Here is a 10,942-nt window from a genome sequence, read left to right on the forward strand (position 1 = left end):
AATTTGGAGACTGTCCAAGTGAATCCCTTCATGATGCTAGAACTTACCTGTCTATATCTGATCATTTCTGGTGGCACCCCAGCATTATTCTTTGGGTTCACTCTCAATTTCACTACAATGACATTGTGTTAGATGCTCTAAAGATTTGTTCTGTGTTTTTTGTTGGTTTGTTTTTGATGTGTGTGTGTGTGTGTGTGTGTGTGTGTACATCTATGCAAATTGTCTATAGAATAAACTCTGGGTTACTTGAATTCAATTTTAGGGTTTTTTAATAGTAGTTGTTTTTTTTATTTCATTTAAGGAACATCATTTAAGCATTTACTGGACATTGCTTTAAATCCAAGAGAAAGAGATGCTTTAGTGAGGCTATGTAAAATAATGTATCAGGAAGCAATAGGAATTTTGTGGTAATTCACAATAGTACTACCCACTCTTTTAGCTTGTTAAAAATACCAGAGAATTTAGTACACCACTGTACATTTCTCCGGCTACTGGCTCTTTCTTTAGAGATTTGACAAGGATGTTGTCTTCAGCAGAATGCCTTCTTTGCATAATTTAAATTAGAAGGTAAAAAAAAAATCCCTGTTTGGATGCCTAAATGATTTTAACTACACATCTCATAGGTCAGAGCAGTTACACGGAAAGTTATTGTAGCTGTTTATCTTGATCACAATTATTTTATCCTGTCTTAGTAGGAGAAAAATGTAAGTATATTTCCAATTGGTAAGTGGATCAGGTTGCTATTTCTCACAAAGATTTTGATCATTCAATTCGATGTTTACAGTAGATATGCCCTTTAGTTTGCAGTAACCTCTTATACTGTGGGCACATAATTCATGGAAAGAAGCAAAGTGCTGATAATGTTTAGAATTAGAATTCAGTTTCTTCATCAGTTTAGACTATGAGTACATACATATTTATGTATTGTTGTTTTGAGGTACAGTAGTTCAAGCCCTGATTATTCTATTAAGCCCTTATACTCATTCAAATTTCTCACATGCTGCTTCTATTTACTAAATGTTATCCAGGTTCTAATGAATTTTTAATCGTAAAGTGACGATATGATTTTCTGCTAACACTCACAAGTCATCCATCATTAAATATATTTTACAAACCAATTCCCTTCAGCTACTACTCACCTGAAGCTTACCTACTCCTTTGACAACTTACCACTTGACTTGTTTGAAATATAACAAGGAATGCATTATTTAGCTTTTGGAAATCTTCCTTATTATGAAAGCTTAAAGTGTGAATTCTAATTTGCATACAGTAACAGCTTAATTGGATTGTTATCTCGGTTTCTCCTGGGAAATCCTTACTGCATTTGAAGCTCTCTATTGTGGGGGCTCATTCTTGTTGATACTATTTATTTGCAAACATATATCTATTTATTATTCATTGAAAAACTTCCAGTTCATATTTTTGCATAGTCTAATCTCTCAAGCTAGACAAATCTTCATAAATCTTTGAATTTTGTTTTATGCTTTTAAACATTCCTTCCCTCCCAATCTAAAGAGGAGGGGGAAGGGAACACCTCCTTTTCCTTATAAAAGGTACCTTGAGTTTGGATGTTAAAAACAACTTTGTACATCTTTGTATTTGAAATAGTCTAGACTACAAAAGTGTGTAGTTTGCATGGAATGAATACTTCTTAAGTATCAAAGGGTCTTCCCCTAAAACTAAAGGAAGGAGTTCCATGTGTTCTTTATTGTTACAGTGTTTTGGATGAGATGGTCCTCAAATTTCAATTACAAGAGGAGAACTAAAAGTAAGCATTATGAAAGGGTAAAAGGTGAAAAAGATTAAAGTGAGAACAATAGTAGTACAATAATAGAATGGTTGGTGAGAACATTGAGAATGTTGAAAAGGGCCTGGGAGAGGACTCTCAAATTCCCTACCAGATTGGAGTTCTATGGCTAAGGTATGTTGTCAGATCTCTTATGTAAAATAAATTAGTTTTCTCAAGGATAAATTTGATTGAAATTAACCAACTACTTTCTGTTCCATCTATTCTTCATTAGAATTCCCTTTTTTCTTGATATGGAAAGGCCATTGTAGCCAACATGGACTTTTCTCAGGTTAATGTGAATATATAGTGATAATCATTTGATATCAATTTAGTAACTTCAATAAGGGCCACAGCCTGAGCTAATCAACCAGAGGAAATGTTTGGACCTAACAACTTCTTTGTTTTCTGAGTAAAGTCAGAGAATACCTCTTCCTATGTTAACAAGCCCAGATGGGGCTGACTTAAGAGCATTCTTTCCTCTCTTCATGGCCACTAAGGATGAGACCCTTAACCTGAAACACTATTTTGAAAAATGGGATTTTCCTTATCTCAGTATTCTATGGACATATCCTCTGTTATGGTATGTTAATGGTAAAGAAAATACAGATGTCCTGGATCATAATTTCAATGGAAATGTTGTCAACTCTCTTATTGTATTTACAACATATGCAATTAAGAAATTCCTTTCTTACACTGTGATTAAACATACATGGAGATCATAAATTTTGAGAGACAAAGACAGGCTGAGTTGGGACTCTCCTGAAATGCATTTAAGCCTTATCATTCTTTTGTTCAGAATGTCAGAACTTGTGCCCTGGCTCCTGGTAGATACAAGTAAGCTAGCTTCACTAGGTTTAAGGGAATAAACAATGTGAATTAACATATGACCTAGCTTGTTTTTCTCCTTTAACTAACCTTTCAGGTCGACAATAGTATTTTGTCATCATAAGCAGATATGACCTTTCCTTCTTGGATTCACCTATAGAAAGCAAGTGTTTTATACTGTAATACCAATATCACTGTGTAGATAACTGTTCATGACACTATTTGAGAGGGAATCCAGCTGTATCACCTTTTTCCCTTGTTTCTGTTTTCCCCACAATACTTGAAAATGTTTATTTCAGGCAATTTTATCTGATTTCTTTTTCTGGAAAGCAAACAAACAAACAAACAAAAAAACCTTTCTGTCCTCTAAGATTTGTTCTCATATAGCTCATAGATAAAGCTGGGCTTCAAGTTGAGAAGACCAGAGCTTTTCCAAGTTTCAGACACTTATTAGCTGTGTGACCCTGAGTAAGCCACAACCTCTGGTTTTCTCAGTTTCCTCAACTATAAAATTGGGACAATAATAACACTTCACTCCCAGGGTTGTGAGTATCAAATGAGATAATACTTGTAAAAGGCACTTAACACAGTTGCCTACTTTCTCCCCTTTCTCATTCCATAAATCACAGTTCCAGAGCTGGAAAGAATTATAATGATCATCCTCGACCATATTTCTCAAATTAAGGATGGAGAACCTGAGGAACAGAGAAATTAAGTAAATTATCCAAAGTCATACACAAAGAATTTGACATTAGTTCCTCTGATTATAAGGTTAACGTCATTTCCACCACACAACTTAGACCAGAGCCAGTCAGGCCCACAGAAAAGCTTTAGAACTTAAGAGGGTTTTCTTCTCTTTCTCTTGACATAATGCAATTCAACCCAAGAAAAATGTATTAAGTGCCTGCTACGTGTCAGGCACTGTGTTAAGCACTGGGGGATACAATTAATAAAAAGAAGGGCAATCCCTGCCCTCAGGAAGTTTATAATCTAATTCTGGAATATGAAAGATTGTGGTTTGTCCTTCATTCTCAAAGATTATTACATGACTTCCAAATGAATTGGATTTGAGTGAGGGAGCTCTGTGCAAAGTCTACAGCCTCACTTTCTCCTCCAGAGCCTATATCTGGCAAGATATAGGTCATGACAACTGAAGATGCCTCAGGTTGCAGTTGGAGACCTTGGTCTTTTTAAACTGAGATCTTTCCCAGGTCTCCCTTTGAGTGAGGCAATGCCCATTCAGTGAATAGGACTGTTTAAGAAGTGAGCAAAGGTATAGTCCCTTTAATCAAAAAAAAAAATCAAATGGGGAGGTCAACAAAAAAAAGAAGAAAAGAAAGCTGGGCTCCTTGAGATGAGGGAACAATAGGGGTGATCTGGCTGGGGGGCATTTTGTTCTGTGGATTTGAAAAAACTGGGCAGGGTGGCAAACACAGAGTGGAATGAGCTGAGTACTGTTTCTGCCCTTTTTAAAGGAGAGCATTGGGAGAAGTTGAATCTTTCAAAAAATCAATTAGATTAAACTAATTTTATTCATAGTCTAAATCAAAATTCTTCTTTGAGCTATGCTATAATATGTGCATCCTCTAAATATCTAAAGGCTTTACAGATTGGAGAATTTGTCTTTATGAACCTGAAAGATTTGGTCAAATTAACCATTTTAGTGGGTGGGGCAGGGGAATCAGATTGCTTGTCATTGAAGATAGACCTACCAACAAATAAGTTGAATTTTTCACTTTTTTTTACTTGGTTACAGTTACAGGAAGCAGCTGCCTATCTTCTAACGTATTTTCAGAACTCTTTAACTCTTCCCTAAATCCCAAACATGTTCCAGGGGAATTTTTTAAAGTGTAAATTCAGTGTTCCCAATAATTTTCTCTTTGGTGTTTAAATGTGTACGCATATATATGTAAATATGTATGTATGTAAATATCTATGCATATATACAATATGTGTGAATACGGAAGTATGAGGGATGGATTTAGTTGAAATGCATTGAATTTGAAATCCCTATGAGACATCAAAGTAGCGTTGTCCAGCATTCATTTGATATTACATGCCTGGAGTTCAGGAGAATTATTAGGACTCAACATATAGATTTGAAAGCCGTATGCACAGAGATGAAAATTGGAATGTTAGGATGGATAGAGTCACAAAGACAGGGAATATAAAGAAAGTGGGATCTCCTCTCCCACCCGCCACTTTGGTATATTCTTAGGAAATTCTCATTATCAATGGGCAGGAAAATAGTAATTTTTATAGCAAAGAGGACAAAATATTAATGTTCAGAAAAGTAGGAGGAGATCTAAGAGAAAGCATAGTTGCAGGAGCCAAATAAGGTGGGTGATAGAGTCAAAAGTTTCAGAGTAGTCAAGAAGAATGAGAACTAAGAATATGTCACTAGATTTCGTAGGCAAGAAATCATGGGTAATATTGGTGAAAACAGATACATTATAGTTGGAGTAGAAGAGCTTTTAAAAGAATCAATGTCAATAAAGATTTATTAAGTGCCAACTTTATCTATTTATCTATCTGTAGTCTAGGGGATAAACTGCATCGACACCTCAGGGGAATCTGGAAACTCATCATGGAGAATGTGGTACCTGAATTGAGTCTTAAACTAAATCAGAGATTCTGAAAGAAAAAGGTAATAATATAGTAAAATCCAGGTTGGAGATCATCCGATGTGAAGACATGATGGTAAAAGCTAGAACTACCTATACATGGACGGATGAATAGGTCAGTATCATGGGATGATAGACTGCGATTAGAGGAGCAGTGTGCAAGGAGCTTGGAAAGGGAGAATTTGTTCTGTGAAATTTGGATTCAGTCAAAGGGCCACACTGGAGGAACTAGAGGGCCACATGTGGCCTCGAAGATGTGGTTCCCTAACCTTGTGTTGAACCCTAATCTAGTACTCTTTCCTCTATACTACATTGTAGTTACAATTACAAATTGATCAATTTGTAATAACCATGCCAAATATTTTTATGCTCACTATTCTCCTAAATTTCTAAACCATTATGTTCCCTTAGGTAGGTTTAATAATCTATTTCATTATTATTTACATTCAATTTCTTAATAAGCCCTATTTTGTTAATCAATAAATGAAAAATTCAGCTAATCCACAGCCTGAATTATTCCAAATTTTAAATTGATAACTTATAAATCAGAGAGTTTGCAATGCATTCTATTTGATTAGAAGAGGGGTTTGTTAAAATAACTTTTGAAAGTCACTTTAATTGTGGAGGATACAATGAATGTGCTGTATATACATAATTTTTAAAAATTATACCCATTTCAAATAATTATTGAGGCTTGAGTATTCTACAGGGCTTAATAAACTTTTCTAGTCTTAATTGTCTTTATGCATGTCACAGTTAGTCTGGCAAGACATTTAGCTGTCATTTTGATGGATAAATTGAAGCCTCATTTGTTATATTTTTAGGTTAATAAGCAGTTGAAATATATGATCTTGTAAGGAAATTCTTATACTCCCAGTATTCGCATGTGTTTTCTAAAATCACAGATTTTGTGAATGCTACATCTGGCTACTCCTTATAAAATGCTCTTCTCTTCTCTTAATACTTTATCAAGTACAAATAAGAATGAATTGATATAATCTACATATGCATGTAGTATATACATATATGTGCACATAACATCTATATCTATTTTTCTGTCTATATAGCTATGAGCAATCTCATCAATAAATCCAGACAATGAAAACTTCTGGGGACATGCTGTATTGCCATATGTAAATAGTATTTTTAAAAATGTCTCTGAAAGTGATACTTTGGATTATTGGTTCCTATTCATCTCTCTTTCCCTCTATGGCCCCTGTTCATGTATTGTTTCATCAATGTCCTCTCCCAGCAAAAAAAAAAAATTGCTGATAATAATCACCATGGTTTTCCTTCTTCTTTTGTATGGAACACATCAAAAGTGAGACTCATGAAGATATAAGTGAAGAAGAAGCAGACACATTTAAGTGCAACCTTCTCCAGAAGTCATATATCAATTCTTAATTCTCATTACAAGCATGTGAGGCCACAAGCGATATCATTATGATCCCCATTTGCAATAAAGAAAACAGCAGCTCTCTTTCCCTTCTCTCAAGATGGCGGACAAAAAGCCCCCAAAGGCACCAAAGGAAAAGGTCAAAAAGGAAAAAAAAAAGAGAACACAAAGGAAGATGTGGCTGAAAAGGTGGTGAAAAAGTCTCGACAGCATTGCAATCGGAACCCAGTCCTGGCCCTGAGGAATTGGTAGATACTCCAGGTCTGCAATGTATTCCCAGAGAGCCATGTACAAGTGGAAATATGCTGCACCAAAAACCTGGATTGAAAGGAAAAAGAAAGAGAAGGTGCCTGCTACTATCTTAAAGCCAGTTGGTGGTGATAAGAATGGAGAAACCCGTGTGGTAAAGATTCGCAAAATGCCTCGGTATTACCCTACTGAGGATATGCCTAGAAAGCTGCTAAGTCATGGCAAAAAGCCCTTCAGCCAGCATGTGAGGAGACTTCGAGCTAGCATCAAGCCAGGCACCGTTCTGATCATGCTCACTGGCCGCCACAGGGGCAAGCAAGTGGTTTTCCTGAAGCAGCTAGCTAGTGGCTTGCTACTGGTGACTGGACGTCTGACCATCAACCGTGTTCCTCTCAGAAGGACCCATCAGAAATTTGTCATTGCCACCTCGATCAGGGTTGACCTTTCAATTGTAAAAATTCCAAATCATCTTACTGGTGCTTACTTCAAGAAGAAGAGGCTCCGTAAACCTAGACACCAAGAAGGAGAGATTTTTGACACAGAAAAAGAGAAATATGAGATTACAGAGCAGCACAAGGCTGATCAGAAAACAGTGGACTCTCAGATCCTGCCCCAAATCAAGAAAATTCCTCACCTCCGTGGCTACCTGCATTCTGTATTCTCTCTCTTCCAATGGAGCTTATTCGCACAAACTGGTGTTTTAAATGCCTTCCAGGGAGCTCTTATTAAAATATTTGGAATAGCTAAAAAAAAAAAAAGAAAAAAAAAAGAAAACAGCAACCCTGAAAAGTTAGTTAGCTTGCCTAGATTCAGAAAGCTAGTAAGCTGACACTGTAACCCAGGTCTTTTGATTCTGAATTTCTCTTCATCAGTTCTTAACATTTTTGAGTCACAGAACACTTTGGTAGTCTGGTGATGTCTATAGGTCCATTCTTATAAGAAAAGTTTTAAATGCATTATAATGGTAAAATGCTTAGGATTACAAAAGAATCTAATTATGTCAAAAGAGTCATTAAAATTACAAAAAAATCATATATTTAGATTGCTACTTTACAGCAAGCTGATTTTCATTTGGCTTTCATGATTTAGATGGAAATCTTAAAATTTTCACTAGGATTTTATTACTTCTTTAATAATTTTATATTTTTGGTGCTTGAAAATAGCAATTTAAGGAGAAGCCAATAGAAGATATCCTAGGCCTCACAGGAGACAATGTAACGTTCGTTTTATTTTCTAATTAATTCCTCAGAGACCTTTATAGCATCGTGGAATTAGCTTGTTGTAGTAGATACAGAGGACCCAATAATCACGTTTTGCAATGTCCTGTCAAGTTTAAAAGATATGTGGTACTGATACCTCAAATACACTTTGTTACAAATATGCACCATAGTTTATAACCTAGCAGCATGAATAACTATAGAAAAGTATAAAATTTGCTATTAGTATTAACCTTTTGCTGCCTGTAGGGGAAAAATCATTCCACAATACCATCTATGCTGAGGTAGAAATGCAAATTAGTTTATAACATGTTTTCAAGAAGTTTCATAGACTCATTTAGAATTTAGACTTGACTCCATCATTCTCCATAAGAGGATGCATGATACTGAATAGAAATGGGAACATTAGCATTTATAGATTCATATTCCTTCAAAAGAGTGACTGAAATGTAATATCCTTATATAGTCAAATGAAGAGTTGAAATACAATAAAGTAGAAACCATTGGTCCTGTCTCACATGCTGTTGAGAATCCTTCATGAAAGGCTTAATTTCAACCATTCTTTATTTTCTATACAATATGAGGTTGTGTAACCTGCATTGTCTATAACACCAGAAAATTCAAGTCCAGAATTGGGCTCTGACAGCTTACAAGCTATGACATCTTGGCTGGATCATTTAATATGTTTTATCTTCAGTTGCTCATTTTCAAAGTCATAATGATACCACCCTTTTAGGGTTGTTGTGAGTATGAGGTGAGAAAATAAAGTTCTTGGTAAACCCTATAGTTCTACATAAGTGTAGCTGTTATTAATAGTAGTAACAGTGGCAACCCTGTATAGTATTGTGTACCTTTTTATGTACTAAAAATGTGCATTTATAGTGTTAGTTATAAAGATCGTATCCCACCTGCTAGATTTTTAAGCTACTGAGGTCAGGGAGAATATCTCAGTCAGTAAACAAATATTCATTAAGTATTTACTATGTACCAGCTATAGTGCTAAGTGCTTGGGAACCAAAAAGGCAAAAAATCTGTCCTTACCCACAAGTAACTCGCATTGTGATGTAGGATACAACATGCAATTAAATAGGTATAAACATAGGTTATACACAGAGTAGATGAAAGGTAATCTAAAGAGAAGAAACTAGCAGCTGAGTAGGGTAAAGGAAAACCTCCTAAAAATGGAGGATCTGAGATGAGTCCTAAAGGAAGGTAGGGAAAACTAAGAGCCATTAATGAGGAAAGAATGCATTCCTGGAATAGCAGACTGTCATGGAGTGTCTTGTGCAAGGAAGAGCAAGTAGGCTGATGTAACTGGATTGTAAAATTTGAAGATTGGAGTAATGTGTAAGAGAACTGGAAAGATAGAAAGGGGGAGGGGCAGGATATTAAGAACTTTAAATGCAAAATAAGACTTTGTGTATGTATATAGCACAATGCTATGTACATAGTAGGTGCTTAATATATGAGTTGTCAATAAATAAATGATTGAATGAATGAATTACTGAACCTGGAGCATCTATCAGTACAATATAAACTGATTGAGGAGCAGGGCATTTTGTTTTTGTTTCTACGTCTCCAGAAACTAGTTTAGAGCCATACACATGGTAGGATTAAGGCTTAACAAATAATTGGTGAATTCAATAGTGCGTATTTGAGCAAGAAATCTGGAACTATTTCATGTACATAATTTATAGTCTATAAATAAAGACCAAAATGTACTTGAGGCATTATTCTCGCCATAAAATTATGTCATTTCTCTTACATTTAACTCTATTATCTCATTCAGATACCAAGGATAGGTTAAATCAACCTGGACAGCTAAAATGTCAAAGATACCTAATTTTGACATAATATTTAACTTTTTAGTTAAGGAAATACTATTCATCCACTAAAGAATGGAAAAAAGTAACCTGTTACTAAATAATAATGATGATAATAGTCTTTATTTCCTACTCGTTCCCAGTAAAAACCTAAGAAAATATGATTAAAAAATCCATGATGGTGAAAGAGAATTGGTAGTGATAAGAATTTTGTAATCCCACTCAAAAAAAGCAACCGAAATGCACAAGGAAACATTCTAGAAATTTCAGCAAAAAAAAGCATCAGCAAAATACCAAAACCCCTACTCAAATGCAATTCTAAAAATATCTATGTTTGATTAATGTTCTTTGTTTCACAAAGCTGTCACTTCCCCAACGTCTCATTCTCTCCTTCCCCTGGCCTAATAATAATTTTCAAGGTCTCACTTTGAGTGAGGTAAGGCCCATTCAGTGAATAGAACTCTTTAAGGCAAAAAAAAAAAAATCAAACTGGGAGGGGAAGACACTCAGTGTTGCTGGCCAAAAGAGAAACAGTTACTATTTAGTACATATTTACATTCACTCTGTGCTAGAATGTCAGGGACCTGTTGTTTAACTAAGCTCCAGAGGTTTAAGGCTTGGTTTTTGACAAAGAAATCTAGCCAGTAAACCTGAGGTTAAGGAGAAAACCATCTGCCATGGAAATGTCCATTCCTTTTGGGAGAGCAGGAACAGGGAGATAGAGAGGGGGAGGGGGTGGGGGGAGGCAGGGCCCAGGGGAGTGGGAAAGGAGAGGCTACTCACAGGTTGTGTTTGTCCTTCATTTTCAAAAAGCACCATGACAACAGGGAAATGATGACATGACTTGCAGTTGACTTTGATTTTAGTGAGACAGGGCTGTGGAAGGTCGCCAGCCTCACTTTCTCCTCCAGAGCCATGTGGATCCAGTGGCTTGATATTCAGCAGGAAGACTGGAGATGGCTCAGGATACACTTTTTTGAGATTTACTTAAAGGGGCCATTCCTTGATTAACTTCTTAA

General features: G+C 35.8%; 1 pseudogene; it reads left to right on the top strand.

The window, feature by feature from the left end:
* The first annotated feature begins 1,835 nt into the window (after window positions 1-1,835).
* Window positions 1,836-7,587, top strand: LOC118847345 (annotated as a pseudogene).
* The last annotated feature ends 3,355 nt before the right edge of the window (window positions 7,588-10,942 follow it).

Source organism: Trichosurus vulpecula, chromosome 4 (genome assembly GCF_011100635.1).
Source record: "Trichosurus vulpecula isolate mTriVul1 chromosome 4, mTriVul1.pri, whole genome shotgun sequence".
In the NCBI taxonomy this organism is placed as follows: Eukaryota; Metazoa; Chordata; class Mammalia; order Diprotodontia; family Phalangeridae; genus Trichosurus; species Trichosurus vulpecula.